The 17127-nt window shown below is 42.2% G+C and overlaps 1 long non-coding RNA gene across 8 annotated transcripts in view; it reads right to left on the reverse strand.

The window, feature by feature from the left end:
- The window catches only part of LOC133270505 (uncharacterized), a 120285-nt gene extending 103401 nt beyond the window's left edge, over positions 1 to 16884 (reverse strand). For 5 of the 8 annotated variants that reach the window (XR_009743808.1, XR_009743810.1, XR_009743809.1 and 2 more), the window contains exons 1-4: positions 15505 to 16086; positions 12609 to 12708; positions 7642 to 7697; positions 1115 to 1295 (exon numbers count right to left, since the gene is read on the reverse strand). This is a non-coding gene — a long non-coding RNA (uncharacterized LOC133270505). Of the gene's footprint in view, positions 1 to 1114; positions 1296 to 7641; positions 7698 to 12608; positions 12709 to 15504; positions 16087 to 16132 lie in introns of those variants that run through there. The other 3 variants (XR_009743804.1, XR_009743806.1, XR_009743807.1) reach the window with 3 other exon arrangements.
- Positions 16885 to 17127: the final 243 nt, after the last annotated feature.

The following is a 17127-nucleotide window of genomic DNA, read 5'->3' on the forward strand; positions in this document are numbered from 1 at the left end:
CCAGTTGTTTAAAGGCTGAATAAATATAACTACACCGTTGTTACCTTGTTTAAAGGTAGAAAGATTAATTTGAGTTCTAACTGGAAATACCGATTCAATGAATAAGCCTGAAATGTAGCAGGTTTTAATCACACTAAGAAATTGGTCTTTTGCATCTCCAAATTATGCAAGGCAAAGCAAGTTCATTTTAATCTATACGTGGCATTATATTTGCCATCTTCATAGTGCTCTATGTCAGCGGGTAATAGCTGGGAAGTGAAAAAAGATGTACTGTTGGCTGTTGGTGCCCTCCAGGGGCCAGGCCGGGTATAGCAGTCAGGCAAAACAAGCTTTGAGCATTCAAGCAAATACAATAAATATTGCATATTATTACCCCTCTAGAAAAAGGTGCGAGGGCCATTATTCATGCTACCCTCAGTGGACAGCTTCCCTCTGAAGTCCCACAGACACTGGGATGCTTGATCAAGCAGAAGCAATGCAAGTGACGTATGCATTTATATTTGACTGCTACTTTCCCTGCCTGGATTCCTGTGAAAACAAGGTTTATATTTGAACACATTGTGCATCTCTCTGTCCTCTTCCACTAGCACGCAAGCCTTTGCCTTGATTCTAGTAAACCTGAAGGAGAAGTAGAGGTGGCAAATATACTACATGCTGATAGCGTTCATGAAAATTGGGATCAAGAAATGAAAGCAACTAAATTTGATGCCCCTCATGCTGTGAGGCTGAAGCACCAGCTCTGTCCTTACATTTGCTACAGACTGAACCATAGGGTGAAAAAAATCCAAGAAAACTCAGTTTGTAACTTCCATCCATTAGTGTCCATTTTTGGCTGCAGGCTTACTCCAGGTTTACATAAAACAACCGATACCCTCCCGCAGGCTTTATACCCTCTGGAACAAGACAGAAATCATTCTTTGGCCTTCACAGACTGCAGATTAGTTCCTTAGCATAGGGACTATTAATTCACATTTTCCCATGCCATTCTGTAACACAGCTGCTACAAAACTAGACATCAGAGAGGGCAAGTTAAAAAAGAAATCAGGACTGTCAGAATACAAGAACAGTCCACACAAGCCCAGCAGATAAAAAGCACATTTTACTCATAACATACCTCCAACAGAGACCTATCTGATCCAGAATTTCTCTGGAATTAACAGAACTCTTCACTGCCTCCCAGCACACACAGCTCTAACAGCAGACAGGATGGCCAAGAGCAAGAGGAGGTGTACTATCAGGGCATGGTTATGTTAGAATTTCTCCTCCTTAACGTTCTCAGACATTATGAAAGCATGCTGCCAAAACAAGGTTTGCATTACTGTCCAGTCTTACCCACAAAAGTAGCTATAACTTTATAAATACTTTTTCTGCAAAATTAGGATGCAAAGTTTTGGGCATACTTGAGGTGTTCATACCAACACCACATCTCCCTTCTCCTCACAGCATATATTATCCAATAAAAGTCTTAGTTGTGGAACGTTCCTCTTTCGTTGCAGTAGGTATGGAACCACTACTTTGTTTCAGGGGTTGAATTTTCAGTACCTGCTATTAGTTTTCAGCCCACTCTGCATAAAATGTTTAAATGAAAAGATGACATTTTCTTACAGGTATAAGCAGGCAGGACTACACTGAAGTCTGTGAACACCTAGCAGGGCACACTGAGCTCAGCTCTAAGCCCTGTGCTTTCTCCTCCAGAAAGTCCAGTGTCAACCTTCAGGCCCAGATAATTGCTGACCTAATACACCACTGGGATATATGGAGATCACGAGACTGCCTGAGCTAAAGCTCCTGAAGGATGCTCTATGATGGCTGGTGCACAAGTCAGCTTCTGACTAGAGCTGCTGAAAGAATTACCCTCTCGCTCCCCCTTGCCCCGCACAAAGCTCTCTGGTCATGTCAAAAATTGAGACTTTTAAGACAAGGAGAATCCAAAAAGTCTTTGATATAATTAATATCAGATAATTGTTCAGAGTCTTCTTTCATCTGCCAATTACAAGTGGAAATAGAGTCTGGGGAGCTACTGCAGATCATCTTTATGCAATTACAACTTATGATGAACTACCCAGCTCCAGCAGCACTCCCCAAGCTACAGCAAAACGATTCTAAATAGAAGACCTGTAACAGCAATGACATAATGTCAATTCCAGTATTTAACATGCCCACAAGCTAGAACATACACTCCTAGTTTGCTGCTGTATTTGACCACGTAGCTCATGGATGAAAAATGACTTCAGAAATCAGAGTGGCAGGTAATTAGCAACACATGCTGTCTTCCATTACTTTGTTTTGTTCTCCTTATATAATTTCCCATCCATGCTCTTTTCCAGTGTTTTCAACATTTATTTGTAAGAGGCTTCAAGCTTGAAAGGCAGCTTGGCTTCCAACAACACCACTGTGCTGGTTTTGCAACCTGACGCATTTGGGTTCAGACTGAGTGTAGTCCCAGATAGCTGAAAATTTGACAGTGAGCAGTAAGAAATCTGACTGGCTTCACTGAGCTATGTACCAGTGCACCCTTAGCAGAAATACAGCTTCATCTTTCTACCTCCCAGCCTAACTGCAAGACATCAGCCTCCTAGTAATAGAAGAACATCAGTTAATACATAAGCCAATACAACAAAGCATCAGGGTTCTGGCCATGGGGGACCTCAGGCCTAGAGCTGCACAGGCTGTTTTCTGTGAAGGCAACAAGAAGGAAAAGCTACTCTCTGATGACCCCACATCATCTGAGCCATTTTAATTACACTCAGTCAAGACTGATTAATATGGGGATTCTAGAAGAACCATCTCTATTATATTCCATGCCTTCCTCTCACTGAAGCATGGAAGAAAACTGAGCACGTTTATTTTGACCCCCTGCAGACCAGAGCGAGAAGCAGCTCTGCAGGTTTTCCAGCACCGGACACTGCTGGGGAATGCAGAAATGCACCCCTTACCAGCACCTGCAGGTGGCACGGTCTTCTTGCAGATCTCTAATCTGTGCTCCATAATCACATTCCAGGGATAAATAAACCCAACTTCCCAGATGAAAAGAGGTTTCAAAGCTTATGTACTCATTTATGATTTGTTTTGTTCAAACCCATCAATTTAAACAATTGTTTTATTTTCCAGAAGCTGTGCTGGATTAGATTCAGTAAACATTGACAAGAAAAGATTAATGCTGGAGAACACAAAATGAGTTAAAGGAGACTGACAACGAAATACACAACCCAGCACCACACTCAGAACTGAGAGCATGGAGGCTCATGAGAAATACAGCTCATATTGATCACAGAAGTAGCAAACATCTTCAAATAATGATGCAGGGGCCAGTTTTAGAACTGAAGTTTAGCGGTATTTGTAGCTCAACAGCACTTCACTGAAAAGTTTCTGCAGAGTGACTCAAGCAAATTAAGAGAGAACATGCTCCACTGCACTTCTCCTTGAGCCTGAGGCTGCTGCATAGGTTCCCCCACAAATACGTTACACAGCTTCTGAGGGGATTTTTCCCACATGAATTCTTACTTGAAATTCTTACATAAATTCTCACAGCAAACAGGACCTCCAAAGCGATCCAACCAGGGGAAAAAGGAAAACAACACTAACAAACAAGAGCAGCTTTTTTCAGTTCAGGTTTTCAGGCTGCACAGCCGCAGGGACACATCAGTCAGTACGGCTAACAGGGATGGACAATGGGACACTGCAGAAGCAGGGCCATCGACCATAGTCCCAGCACCAACATAATGGCGTGCCTTGGCCTCCTCAGTGCTCACAGCATGCCCTTTCCCAGCCCAATAGCCAGTATCAGATAGAGGATCTCACGGTCTTTGCACTGAAGCTACTGGGTCATTGATTCCACTAGGAAGATATGCATCAGTATGTTTACCCGTGGTTCAGTTACCAAATTGCCTCAAATGAGAAACAAATTGTGAGGCCTAACACTAAAATTACTGGCGTTGTAGCAGGCCTGCACTACCTTGGCCACAGAACTGAGCAATTGCAACACATCAGTAATCATAACTGCTTCTGAAAATAAAGTACAGCTCATCAGGGTGGTCATGTTTCCCCTAAATTTATTAAAGGGTCATTACCTCAAGAACTCATTACATCAACACAGCACTTCTTAAAGGGACAGGATTAGGAAATGCTGAAGGGCTTCCGAGAAGCCGATAGTCCGTCCTTCCGTCATTTCTGTCACGGCCCAGATCTTTCATTCAACAGCTAGAAACATTAAGGCTCCATTTTCTTTGTTCAAAGCTTCTTGTTGCCCTTTTCTGGCATAGAGTCTTGCTGAGCTTGGGAAGGAAATCGGACTACTCATATATATCAGCATATTTTCTCCCCTGGGCCTAAATTTAAAGCAGACAACATGCTTCATAAATATTAATTTACATGGGATATTTTAAGTGCAGCATCGGAGTTGCCCAGAGTTTTCCTTCTCATGCTTCCAGCTTCATTAATCAACCTAGCCCAGACAAAATATATTACAGGAAGATGTCTGTAGTCACTGTGGTCTAAGGCATAATCATACCTCAGAGATGAATATTTACAAGCCTGTGTCTCCTCTTTAACAAGAACACAAGAAACCAAACTGTGTGGCAGTTGTACAATGCTGCTGTTAACTCCTCTCACACGGGGAGGATTCTTGCACTAAAAAGGGACCAAAGCTGGAGAAGAGCAGCAAACAAACTAGGAAGAGTCAGCACCTTGAAGTGCAAGGAAAACAGCAGACCCAGAAAAGAGCACGTTTCAGGTGGGAGAGGCCTGGAGGAAAAGCCATGGCTTGCGCAGGAGATACCAGGGAGCCAGCCTAGCTCAAGTGCTTGTGAGCTTCCTGACAGAGGTCAACAACAAAGGAACAGGAAAGCTCCTCTCCGCCTTCACCAAGCTTTCTGTAAGTTCTTACTGCATTACATATCATGGTTTTGAGAGACTGCAAGCAGCAGAACCCCGCTGTGGCAGCACTGTGTTCGCTCCTCCCTACTTGCTCTAGTTGAGAAGATGGTTCCCACACTGAAAAGCTGCATGACAGAAGTTTGCTGTCACAGAGCCACAGGGAGGAAATAACAGAATAACAGCAATAACAACAATGATGCCAAGACGCTCTTAGGATCAGCAGTATTTGAGCCAGAATAACACAGTTGTCACTGCTCTGTTCTCACAGAGCAGAGCACCCATAACAGCATGTCACAGCAAGCTGTAAACACAGGTCAGAAACCCTCTCCCAAACTTCATGCTCCTCCAGAGCCCTGACACTCACATGTACCCACACCCAGCTGCTCTCAACTGGGTGCCATCAACACCAGTACTGCCTGGCTTCATCCCCTGTCCCCTGCTCCTTCTGCCTGTGGCACACCTGAGCTCCGACCATCTGTTCTACCCCTGTCTCCCTAATTGGGCTGAAAGTAGACAGGACTGAATTCTCATTAGCTGTACACACAGCATAGCTAGCAGGCAAAAGTATCGTGGCATTTCAATTTGAAAAGGCTTCCTGGTACCTTATCATCTTCTTGTCTACACCTCCCATGTTTACATTGGTGTTGGCCACCAGAATAACAGCAGTGTCTTTCTATTTATAGCACCCTCTGTTTCAGGTACAGCAGTAGCAGGGTCCCAGCTCCATGCTCAGAGTTTAAGTGACAGGATAGCTTGTGTGGTCATGCTAAAGAATGCAGAAATTGCTAAATGCAGCCAAATGTTTCTTCAGGTCTGGACAGAATATCTTTTCGATTTCAATACATTTGCAAGCTCTAATCTTTGCATGCCACAGCTCTTGCTTCTCAGCCAAGAGCGGAGAAGCAGAAGCAGGTTTTGCACTGCTTATTACTCTTTGTAACAATTAAATCCAAGAATACCAGCAAACCAAAGAATAGATTTTTCCTCCACTGATGGATCGTCCAGATTTCCAGGTGTGGTTCTTTAGATTTCTCTCAATAAGACATACACAGTGTTACTCAGTTCTGCATGTCATTCCGAGAAAGCCACCTGAGTGTGTTGGATAAAGAGATGCATTTTAGCTAGTAACATTTTTTCCAAGCCTTATCAACTCAGGATTGACAAGTGATAATGACAACCTGTATTCCCTTACACTTCAGGAAAATAACAAAGTCTGTGGTCCACACTTCTATCATTCTGCCTCCCTCTTCTACAGAAGAAACTCCAGTTAAATACTTGCACTTCCATAACCCCTTTGGTCTTAAATCCAAGCACTGCCTCCAAGTGCATCATTTTTCACTGAATTCTGCTCCCTCCCAACGGGCTAAAGTTCAAGGTCACACCTAAGATCATCTGTCCAGATGACACCAGTAATTGTAACAGACAATATACCCAAATACTGCTCCTTGCAAACACAATTCCAAACCCATGAACCGAGACCTGACCTGTTTCCTTAACCAACTGCAATAACATTGATCAAGACTTGTCCCCAAGAAGTAAGAGCCTCAGGGTCCTTTGCCTCCAGACCCACCACTCAGAGGGATTACGGCTCCCTCCCTTGGCAGGGTCTTCTGCAGCGGTGTGGAAAAAGCGTGGCAAGAGGATGGAGGGAGAGAAGGGGACACAGCAAGAGATAAGAGAAGCCTGCAGATTTGATATCAACTAATTGTGTTGCATGGGGCCAGAAGGATTGGAGGGAGACGGGCTGTTTGGGAGATAAGACACCACAGGATGAGATGGGCTGGGACAGGATGAGAAAACCTTTTGGTCCAAAACAAACTATTCAGTACCTCCCTACAGCCACACTATTCAGTACTTCCCTACAGCCACACTATTTGATTTTCCAGAAAAATCACAGCAAGTTACAGCTCCTCTCCAGTTCTCCAGGGTCCACATCTCTGGTGAGAAATCATTAAAGAGTGAACACAAGCCCTTCTTGTCCGCACTGCCTCCAAACGAGCCAGCTGTGAGCACCCCCGAGCACTGCAGTGGGACAGAGAGCCATATTTAATAGTGCTAAATCTAAAACCGTTTTAAATAAATCCCCCATTCTTCTGGACCAGTCCTTTCCGTTTACATCACCATCCACCTGGGTAGCATGAAATACTACTCTAAAGCTGATAATTATGTTTTTATAGAGATTAGATGTTAAATGCTTTCTGATTGTGTTTAGGGCTCAAACACTCCAGATCAGTTCAGCACAAAAAGAAAATTATTCCCATTTTCCCCAGAGAAAAACAGTAGTTTCCACTGAATAGAAAAGGTATTTCCCCCCCAAAAAAAAACCTGCACCAGCTTAAGACCAAGAACAGTCAGATTTCAGGCTGCACTAATAAGAGATTCTCAACTCTAATCTCAGAAATTTCACCTTTAATTACCTGTCAAAGAAAGGAAAGAGCCCCTGTTAGTATTATTACTAATAGAGCTGGAAGGCCTTCAGATACTGAATCCTGGAATTACTCAGCCTGTGCTGAAAGAGCAATTTCAGAGTACTCGTGGAGGTGGGTACTTAAACATTAATTAGTAAGCTTATCTCTCCCAGATCTGTAAGAATATATTCTGCACAACTGAAGTCAAAGCTAGGCTTACAGTAGAATTAACACTTGAAGCCATCTGAGGCCTTTTTCATCTTAAAACAAAGCCACAGTCACTCTCACACTAGCACCTATAAACCCCAAAGCAGCCTGCACACACAGCACCCACCACACACAAAAGCCTTGTACTCACCTAGCCACACGGACAAGAACATGGGCAGCATCCAGGAAGAAAATAACCCTGCCATACTGGAGGCAGAAATAAGCATTACACTTTTACAGCACCCTCCAACAGGACAAAGAAACCCCCAAGCAGCTCACACTGCAACCATACAGCTCCAGAAAGCACCAGTGGTGGCTGGGCCAGCTCCTAATCATCCCCTGCAGCTGTGAGCCTCAGCACCTGCAGGCAATTATCTCATTGTGCCCACCAGCTGAGCACATCCCCATGCCAAGCAGACCTGGGGATCCACTACCCAGCACCTCTCCTTTTGGGGAGCGGCTCACAGAAACTCAGTGTACCCAAGGAGCTTGGCATGCAGCTACAGGGGTCACAGCACTGGGGTTTCAGCTCTCTATAAGGCATTGTGACCCTTGTATTCTGTGACAGTTATTAACATTTCAAGTTTTTTCCCAGCTCGGAATCAGTTGCTGATATTCTGTATTCTGAACATGATAAAGTGGTTAAGATTTGAAGTACTCTTTCTGATTTGTACCAGGAAGAATATGTAGGACTTGAACACAGATGGCAACAAAAAGGTTTCAGAAGTCTATCACTTTCAAAGTACAAGTGTTCGGGTAGATGGGTAAAAACACTAAAACTTGGTAAGTGCCACTGATGTAATTTAAACAGTGCAACAAATGCTCAGCTGTGACTCAAATTCAGCAGCACAGCCCAATGCACACCACTGCTTCTGAAGCAAAAACCTCCAAATACCTGTTCTGTCCCTTACTACAGCAGTTCCCATTCTTGTTGCTCCCATTTTCAGTTCCTGCAGAACTGATTTGCAAAGCAGGCTGTGATGCTCATACGTTACTTCTGAGAGCTGGCCTGGAATTTTGGCATTTGCAGGATCTGTCCTCTGCAGGACAGAAGGCAACTCACGAACATTATTTATTCCCTTTTAAACAATTTTCTTTAAATCCTTCTAGGTTTCCTTCATTAAATGGAAAACTACAATGCACACGGACAAAAATAAGATAAGAATCTGCCAAAACCAAACTTTTTTAGTGCTGCTAGTTTAGAACAAAGACATATAAAGCGTAGGATGTAATTCACATCAGATGGAAATCCTGCTGACTTATAAATAAAGCTAAACTGGCACTGAGTCCTTCCCTTACATTTCCTATTTGCTTTTCAGTCATCCAGTGACAACAGTTCATTTGTGAGAAACACAAGTACTGTATACAGTATTATTAAAATGATGTAATTTGCAGACAATATCAGCATGAGCAGGGTCAGCTCTTATCTGATGGGTAGTACTGGATGAAGTCTTTAAGAAAATATGCTTTTTAAGGACGAAACAAGCAGCAGGAACCGTTTCTGTTTGTTTGGGAATATCCTCCTTTGGAAATACTGTGACCAGTGCAACCTTGTTTTACAACAGTGCCTACTTCCTGACCTAAATCTAAGTGAAAGTCCCAAGTGGTACCCAAAATGTTCTTCCCTTCCTCAAGTTATAAAAACAAAAGGAACAGAGACATTGAAAAAAGCCCACTGAAACCATCCAACCACATTTGCTAATGGACCACATTCTAGCTTTCAGCAAGGCAATGCTATTACATCCCTTAATCCACCTGCAAATCAATGATGATTTTGACTTGCTTTCAGCAACAAGATCTGTGTGCATGGACTGTGCTACCTGATGAGCCAGCCACCCGTACATGATTGATCAGCATCCTACCCCAGCTGTGTCAGAGCCACAATAATATGACAAATTCTCTTTGTCACGCTTCAGCTTTTGCTGGTTGTTAACACAAAACAGGTGTAAAGCAGAGGAATGAAAAATACCAGCCGTCATGGGAGATATTGGAGAAGAGGACTGTGAACAAAGGGCTAACAGAGAGCATCCCCAGAGACCAGCCTTCAGCAGAAAAGACCATTTGAAATGCCCTTCCCTGTCTCCAGCAGACAGTCAATCACAATTCCCTCCAATTGTTTCACATTAAACTGTTGGTTATACTTAAGGCTGTTTCACTAGTCTTTAATAAGGTACAATACAACTGCCCACGATAAACTCTGGTACCCACCTAGTACCCAAGTAGGGTATATATTTTCAAAACCACTATGTTTCTGCCTTCATTTGTAGGGTCCTGATTAGCTTTTGAAAGCCTGATCTGCAGAGAGACCAACCAAAATCAGAGCTTTGGTTTAGGGTATGTACCACCATATACCATCTACGCAGACCAGTAAGAGGAAGTATCGTGTCTCCACTCCAGCTGGCAATCAAAACTCAAGACTTTTAACTGCCTGACTCACTACTGCAACCAGAAAATGTTGCCCAGGTATCTTTTGCTGACAGTCAGCTCTGGAATCTCTGAATTAGCAGAATCTGAGAATTACAACCACCTCTCCCATAAATCTCCAGTGTAGTCCTGAATTAAAGTCCATGGAGGCTGACAGGAACCATTCCTTCACCAAGTTTGGGAAGAAATACTCCACAAGTTCTCTGAAACCTACTAAAGTATATCAAACACTTGATCCTGCCTTTAGTTTTCCTTCTTCATGCTTGATCCATGATCTACGCTCTATTCTCAACATGACTGCTTATCTGCAGCCACATCTTTTCCATTTTTGCTGTGAGGCCTTTGTATAGGATGTTTCCAAATACAGTCCACATGTCTTTAAATATATGGAACTTGAATTTCATTTGATGGAACCCAGGCAATTTATTTTCCCTTAGATCTATCCATCCAATTTGATGTTTTTTTAAATACCAGCCATGTACTTACTGTACTTTCATTTTCAGATGTGGCCTCGCTTCAAGTTTTGACATTTTGCTGAAAAGTTTCAACAGCAATTAGTCAAAACATGATGATGTTTTGGTTTGCCGTTTAATCCATACCAGAGCACAGGCCAAAGCGGTTTCCTTCCAGTGAGCACAGACTTTCTAATTACACTCACTAATCACAGGACAAGCAAGTGGAAGAGTGCCTGAGTTCATGCTCCAGCCTAATGAACATGATTTGATGTTCCTTCACGCTAAGTGACTGTTGCCACATAGCAGCTGGCTGTGAGGCAGGGCTCCTGTGAGAAGCCTTCGCTCTGTTTTTGAGTCCTCAGTGACTCTCACCCCATTGCATTTAGACTCCTCTGTTTCCCCTAAAATCCACTTTGATGGTCTCCCAACACTTTATTATTTAACCTTTTGCTGCTTTTAAAAAACATGTTGACTGTAACCAATTGAATTAACTTCCCCACAGTCAGGCAGCACTGTTTCCAGCGGTTATGTCACAAGGCTGGGAGACCAGAAACTGAGCCCAGTGCTGTAGGGCTGCATCTCAAATCTCTGGATATTTAACCCTACCTTTTACTGGTTTTGAGTTAACTCTGGGTCCTGAGCTGTGTGGCCCTCCTAGTGCAGAGAAATGAGTGCACCCTCTCTACACTTACTCCTCATGTCCCTCCAAAATGGAATACTAGCATTGTCCCTAGGGGACAGTTGTGGACTAAGAGACTCCAGATCTTTGTCACTAAGCACATTTACATCCAAAGTATGTCATGTGTTCAAAGTTTCCAACAGCAAAATGGATCTGTGTTGTTGCCCTAGAAACAACTGTGTTCATGCAAAGGTGGTAAGTGGGTTTACACCTGTACCTCCAGAGGTGTGTTGGAACATCTGCTATTTAAAACATCAACTAGGACCCATAGCAGTGTAACTACAAACAATTTTGACTACATATTTCTAGAAAAACAAATTTGAGTATAGGAAAAAAATCCCATAGTTTCCATAGAGAGAAAGAAACATCATGAAGCCTATTGGATTATTTATAATATTATTAGCATTTTCACAAATATTATCACCATGGCAGCAAGTAATTCCTTGGCATTCCTTAGCACAACATAAAATCGTGTCAAATGTTATCACTAAAAGTAAAACAATAAAACTTCATTGCTTTAACATCTGGAACAAACCTTTCCAGAGTATGACATTCTTGTCAATCTGGTAAGATAATAAACCATTAAATACTAAATATCAGAGAGCAGGGAAATGTATCTTGCACATATACACTGTGACAGCACTCATGAAGAAGATAGTTTCACAGTGACTGCTCTGCTGATTGCAGTGGGAGTACGTGGCACAAGCAGCACCCTAAAACGAGATGCAGTGACTATCAGAACACCATTTAGTCTCCTAAGTCGCTTAGAAGCTTATTAAAATCTTACTTTACTTCCAAACTTGTCTGAATCATAAGAAAAACCTGAGCTAAAACCAATTGTACATCCTGAACCTCTTTTATAGCTTCCTGTCAAAAAATATTTTTACCAACAAGTAGGAAATAAGAGAGAAACAACATCTCATACACAGCATAAAATGCACCACAAAGAAGCATGCAAACACATGGCCATTACCAAGCAGGCATCTCAGACTTGCTCTCTAACTCAATCTAACACCATCATCATCAAAGGCCTTTAAATTTACAAATCCCTGCAGCTGCAAGCTGACTCCTAAGCACAGGAAATACTGTTTCTGTAACACTGCTCTTCCTCTCCCATTTTACCAATAGCACAGCTGCACTGGACACACACAAGTCCTCCAGCCCCACTGCAGCTATCCACTGGAGCAAGCCAGGTTTCCAGGAACAGACACCGGCCCAGCCGAGCCCCTGCAGGGCCCATTCATTGAGCACCTCAAGCTGGGGAAGCCCAGCAGGAGACTGCAGCCCACAGTGCCAGCATTGTGTCACCCAGGGATGGTGGAGATTGCAAAGATCCTGGCGAGACGGTTTTCCAGGTGCTCTGTGCTATCAGCCAGCAGCAGGAATGATGCCCAGGCCAAATGTGTCATGCAAGGCAATGTGAACCAGCACACAACAAGAAGACAAGGTGATGTGAGACGGCGAGCTTGCTGGTTTAGCTAACAGTGATACAAATCAAGAACAATTCCATAAAATTACAGAACTTCCCTCAACATTTACACACAAAGGGCAGCTACCTACCTTTAAAAATAAGCAGGCCTGCTATGGCTTGCATCTCCAAGGTTGCAGCAAGTCTACCCATGCCAATACAGTCTAGAAAGCATTTCTAAGAGAAAGAAGTCTGCAAATGACGGATGAGGAGGACTAAAGCTCATGTCTTTCAGAATGATTAAAAGTAGGAAAAGGATGAATCTGGACTTCTGGCTCAGTAACATAATCATCCATCTGAAAATGAGGATGCATATATATATACACACTTATATATGTGTGTGTGTATATATACACACACACACACTTTTTAACCAGTTATGAAGAGTAATGGCAAGCTCAGCTCTCAATGCAGCCAAGAATTATCCTAAGGCGACTACAACATGATGTCTGGGCCACATATTGCAGCAGCAAAGCTCCTTGAGGGCATGGCAGAGACTGGAAAGTTCTGCTAGAGAAACATTCACCCATGAAATGCAATTCCTGATGCCCATTATAGCAGAGAGGATGTCTACTGCTGTCTCTGATTAGCTGGCAAGGAACAGCTGAATTAAAAGCAAAGCATTGCAGGATAAATACTTGTTATCAGAAAAGCACTGGATGATTGCATCCCAGTCCCAGGATTTTATTCACCAATCTCACCATCTGGCTGCTCAAACCATTCCAGCATCTCTGAGTATCACTATCATAACATTGGGTAACAATTAAAAAACTGAAGAACCCAATGCAGAAGGTAGGTGCTGCCTGCATACAAGGAGACAAGCTTTAAAGCACCAATTTTAAGTGGATGTGATGCATAAATTACAAGTCATAAGCATGTCATTTAGAACACTGACCAAGCGGCTTCCTTCATGTACTTAATGTTGCCATATAGAGTCAGCAGCTGCTTAATAGTTAAATGCTTCAGATTACTTCATAAATCCCAATTTTTATGCTTTTACAGTGTGCCTCACAAAACTAAGTTACCCCAAACCAGGAGAATAAGGGAAATCACCCTGAAAATGTAAAAAAAAATGGGAAAAGAAAATCCATTATTCAAAATCCTGTTCCTTACTCACCTAAAATATATTCATTGACTTTTCACACTTGCCATAAAATTACACCTCCTGCAATTTATACACAGCTTTTAATAGAAAACCCCCACTGGTTGTATTCGTGCTACTAGATAACAGTTGCTGCAGAACTTGGCCACCTCCAATAAAATGAAAGGTCTAGGCATGGTCTCACTGATGTCCACTCAAGATTTATTCCAGACTTTTAAGACAGGCATGGCAGGATGTTTTACAGATGCAACTGTCAAGTGTAGTGGCACCTTACCATATATATGTATGAAACACATAACAGGAGGTTTAAAGAACTCATTAGGAAAATTCCAGGGAGCGGTTATCAAAATTCAAATACTATAGGTTTTTATTTTGCCTTTTGGGGGAGCAGAGAAGAGGGAGGATGTCTGATGGGTTCTGGCTTTTCCTTCTTCTCAAATACAAGAACCTTTTGTAAAAGATAAATAGTGGGCAAAAAACTTTCTTTAATGGAAAAGATCTTTTTCTTTAAAAGGCACACCGATAGAGAAGGTTTATTCAAGCTGAATAGGTACATTTCAGATTCCACTGCAACAGTTTTGGATTTTGATGTATGCTGACTACCTCAGTTATTTGCTAATGTAAGCATAGCAAATTATCTGCTATCATCTAGCTGGAGCTATTAGACTGCAGCTAATAATTTACTCCTCAACTCATCTTTATTCTGAACATGCAAATTATTAATTGATTACGGGTTTTCTGTAGTCATCTGTGCAAATGACTGCTCTTGCCATTCATTACTGCCTCCTTTTCCACCTGCCTGTCAATCAGCCCTTCATGGGGATGCCAAAATAACATTTCAGTTCTGTGCTGCTTGTGGAGTGATGGAGCTCAAATGAAAGCACAAGCAGAGGGGCCCACACAACAGCTCTGTAGCCTCTCAGGTGTGTGATGCTGCCACTTGGGATGCACGATACTCACTGGGGTTTTGGCACTTCAGGAAGATGCTGTGAAAAGTACGTAACGCAACACACTGCTGCTGCGCAGGATGAACAGACTATAAGCAGGAAGTCAGAAAGCCCAACACATCTTCAGCGCTTTGCACATCTGCTCTCATATTTGCAGGTACAGAAAGTAAAAAGGATGACTAGATCTACACAGGATTATTAAACACAATGCTTTTCACGCACACAAGGCACAGAGCCATATCCTTTTCAAGACCCAGCTCTTGCTGATTCAAGGGTAGTTGGCAGCCTCACACACACAAAACAGGGCCATGCTTTACAAAGTACAGCTATAGTACCAGCTTGTTCAGTGACTCTGGAGTGCTTTCTTCACCAGATCCCATGCACCAAGTGTTTTCATGTCTATGCACAGAAGGCAATTGGTGCCATTTGGTTGCCTGGACTGTCAGCTCTCTATGGTGAGTATTTCCTTTCGTAACTCCTACCGTGTGTAGCAAATAAGGCAAAGATCTTTGTAAAAAAGGACCAGCAGATTCATTTTAAAAGGCCGCTTAAAATAAATCCATTTATGTACCATAAACTCTTACTACTTATAGAGAAACAAATAAATAAGAAGAAAATGGAAGTATTGACAAAATACATTCCCACCCTGAAGATTAGTAAAGAAATTGAGCAGTAGCAGGTGCCTCCTCTGGCAACATAGATAATAACATATGAGTCCAGATGAGCTTCAAAAGTCAGATCTACAGCAGCTTTACCCTTTTTTCCACCAGGCACTGAGAACAGGTTACTAACAGCTTCCTGCTATCTGCTAAAACAACAGTTGCTTAGGTCATGGTAAAAAGCCAGGATATCTGGCTGTATTTATTCTATTACAAGCTATGTTTTTAATCTTATAAGAAATCATGTGATGGCTTTATCTCTAGCTTTAAAAAGACTTACCTCCAGGTCCCTGCACTTGGAGCAAGTGTGTTAGAGGAGGTAAGGCAGGAAAAGCCTGGCTAATTTCAGAGCTCTGCCAACAGGGTGGCACAACACATCCCAGGCACAAGGCAAGCCTCGAGCTCTCTCAGGCTCAGCAGTAAAGGTCATTTGTAGAAGTACTTACTACAACATGATGAAGACATGGGAAACGCACAGCATTTGCATTCTCTTCTAAAATCATAAATCAACCTCCTCAAAAGAAATCAGAAAATTTGTATGTTTTAAGATAATGAACTGGGGGGGGGGGGGTGTGTCTGTTTCTTGGTCTGTTTTTATGACACATTTCCATTACATATTCAACATATTCCCTACCACCCTAAAGATAAGCAAAATAAAATCTTCCCTTGCTGAGTGTCACATAACATCTTCATCCCAGAAACAGAGATTTAAGGAAAACACAGCAAGGTTCAAATACTACAAACACATTTGAATGACTAATTCTCCTTAGTTTCAATGTGTGTGAAAGGCCTAAATATTTTTGAGACCTTAGGCTAAATATAAGACTTGTTAAAACTACATACCCATCTGCAAAAATACCTGTAAGTTTCTCCTCAGCTACCACTGGGACTTGCTTCAGCTTTCAAACCTCAGTTTATGGTAGCATCACTATTTTTTTCTAAGTGCTCTTCACTTCTGCCAAGCAGAAAAGAGGTTGTTCTTGATGCTGGCTGCTTCCTGTTCTTTTCCTCCTGCAGCTCTGATTTTTTTCCATCCCACATCCCTGATTTGAGTAAGGAAAGGGGATGGGGAGAAAGAGATGCTCACATCTGTGCAGAGTCACATCTCTAGCCAGCCCTCCTGTATTCAATCCCCTGATTTGGTTGTAGGGAAGAAGCAGGTCTTGATTGCACAGTGCTTTGAAGTTTAATGGTGATTGGAACATATGCTGAAAGACAGTGTCACCACCATATTTATATCAAAAGTTGATTATCTATTGAAAAGAAGTTTGTTTATATGTTTACTTCCACTTCTATTAATATATGGGGAAGGGAGAGGGAAATTAGCATATGAAAATGCCAGATGTAACTAATAGCTATCAAAGTAAGACAGGGCTGGGCTCAGATCAAAGGGGTTTGCTAATTTGGATAAGCCTGATATTGTCTTTTCCGTCTTGGAGTTACTTTAGGCCCTCACGGTAAAAAGATTTATTGGGAACCAGAAAAACACATCTGAGTTTCTCATTTTACAGACTTTACGTTCGTATTATGCAGTTGCAGGATAGCACCAAAAGACCAACATAAATTCTCTCTGGTACCTTTCAGTCGATGTTCAAAGACGTGAAGTATTTGGCACAGAAGATTTACGCACCAAGGTGATACTCTTAACAAATTATGTTAAGACATCTGAAAGTCATCATTTCTGTGCACATGCACGCATTTTAAAAGAAAATCTACAAGAGGATCAAAACCAAGATTAAACCACATCTGTTTGGGTTTAAACTACATTGTCTGCAGAGTTCAAAGTTGTTTCCTTTCGTCTAAAAAAACTTACCCAGCTGCTTTTTATCTTAAATTCCTACCACTATCAAAGAAGTATTTTCATTGGCCAACCAATGTTATTTCTAGAAGTTGAGCTAGTTAG

The sequence above is a fragment of the Pezoporus flaviventris genome, unplaced genomic scaffold (genome assembly GCF_033815535.1).
Source record: "Pezoporus flaviventris isolate CSIRO_AGI_PZ_B2104156 unplaced genomic scaffold, CSIRO_AGI_Pfla_v1 ptg000021l, whole genome shotgun sequence".
NCBI lineage: Eukaryota > Metazoa > Chordata > Aves > Psittaciformes > Psittacidae > Pezoporus > Pezoporus flaviventris.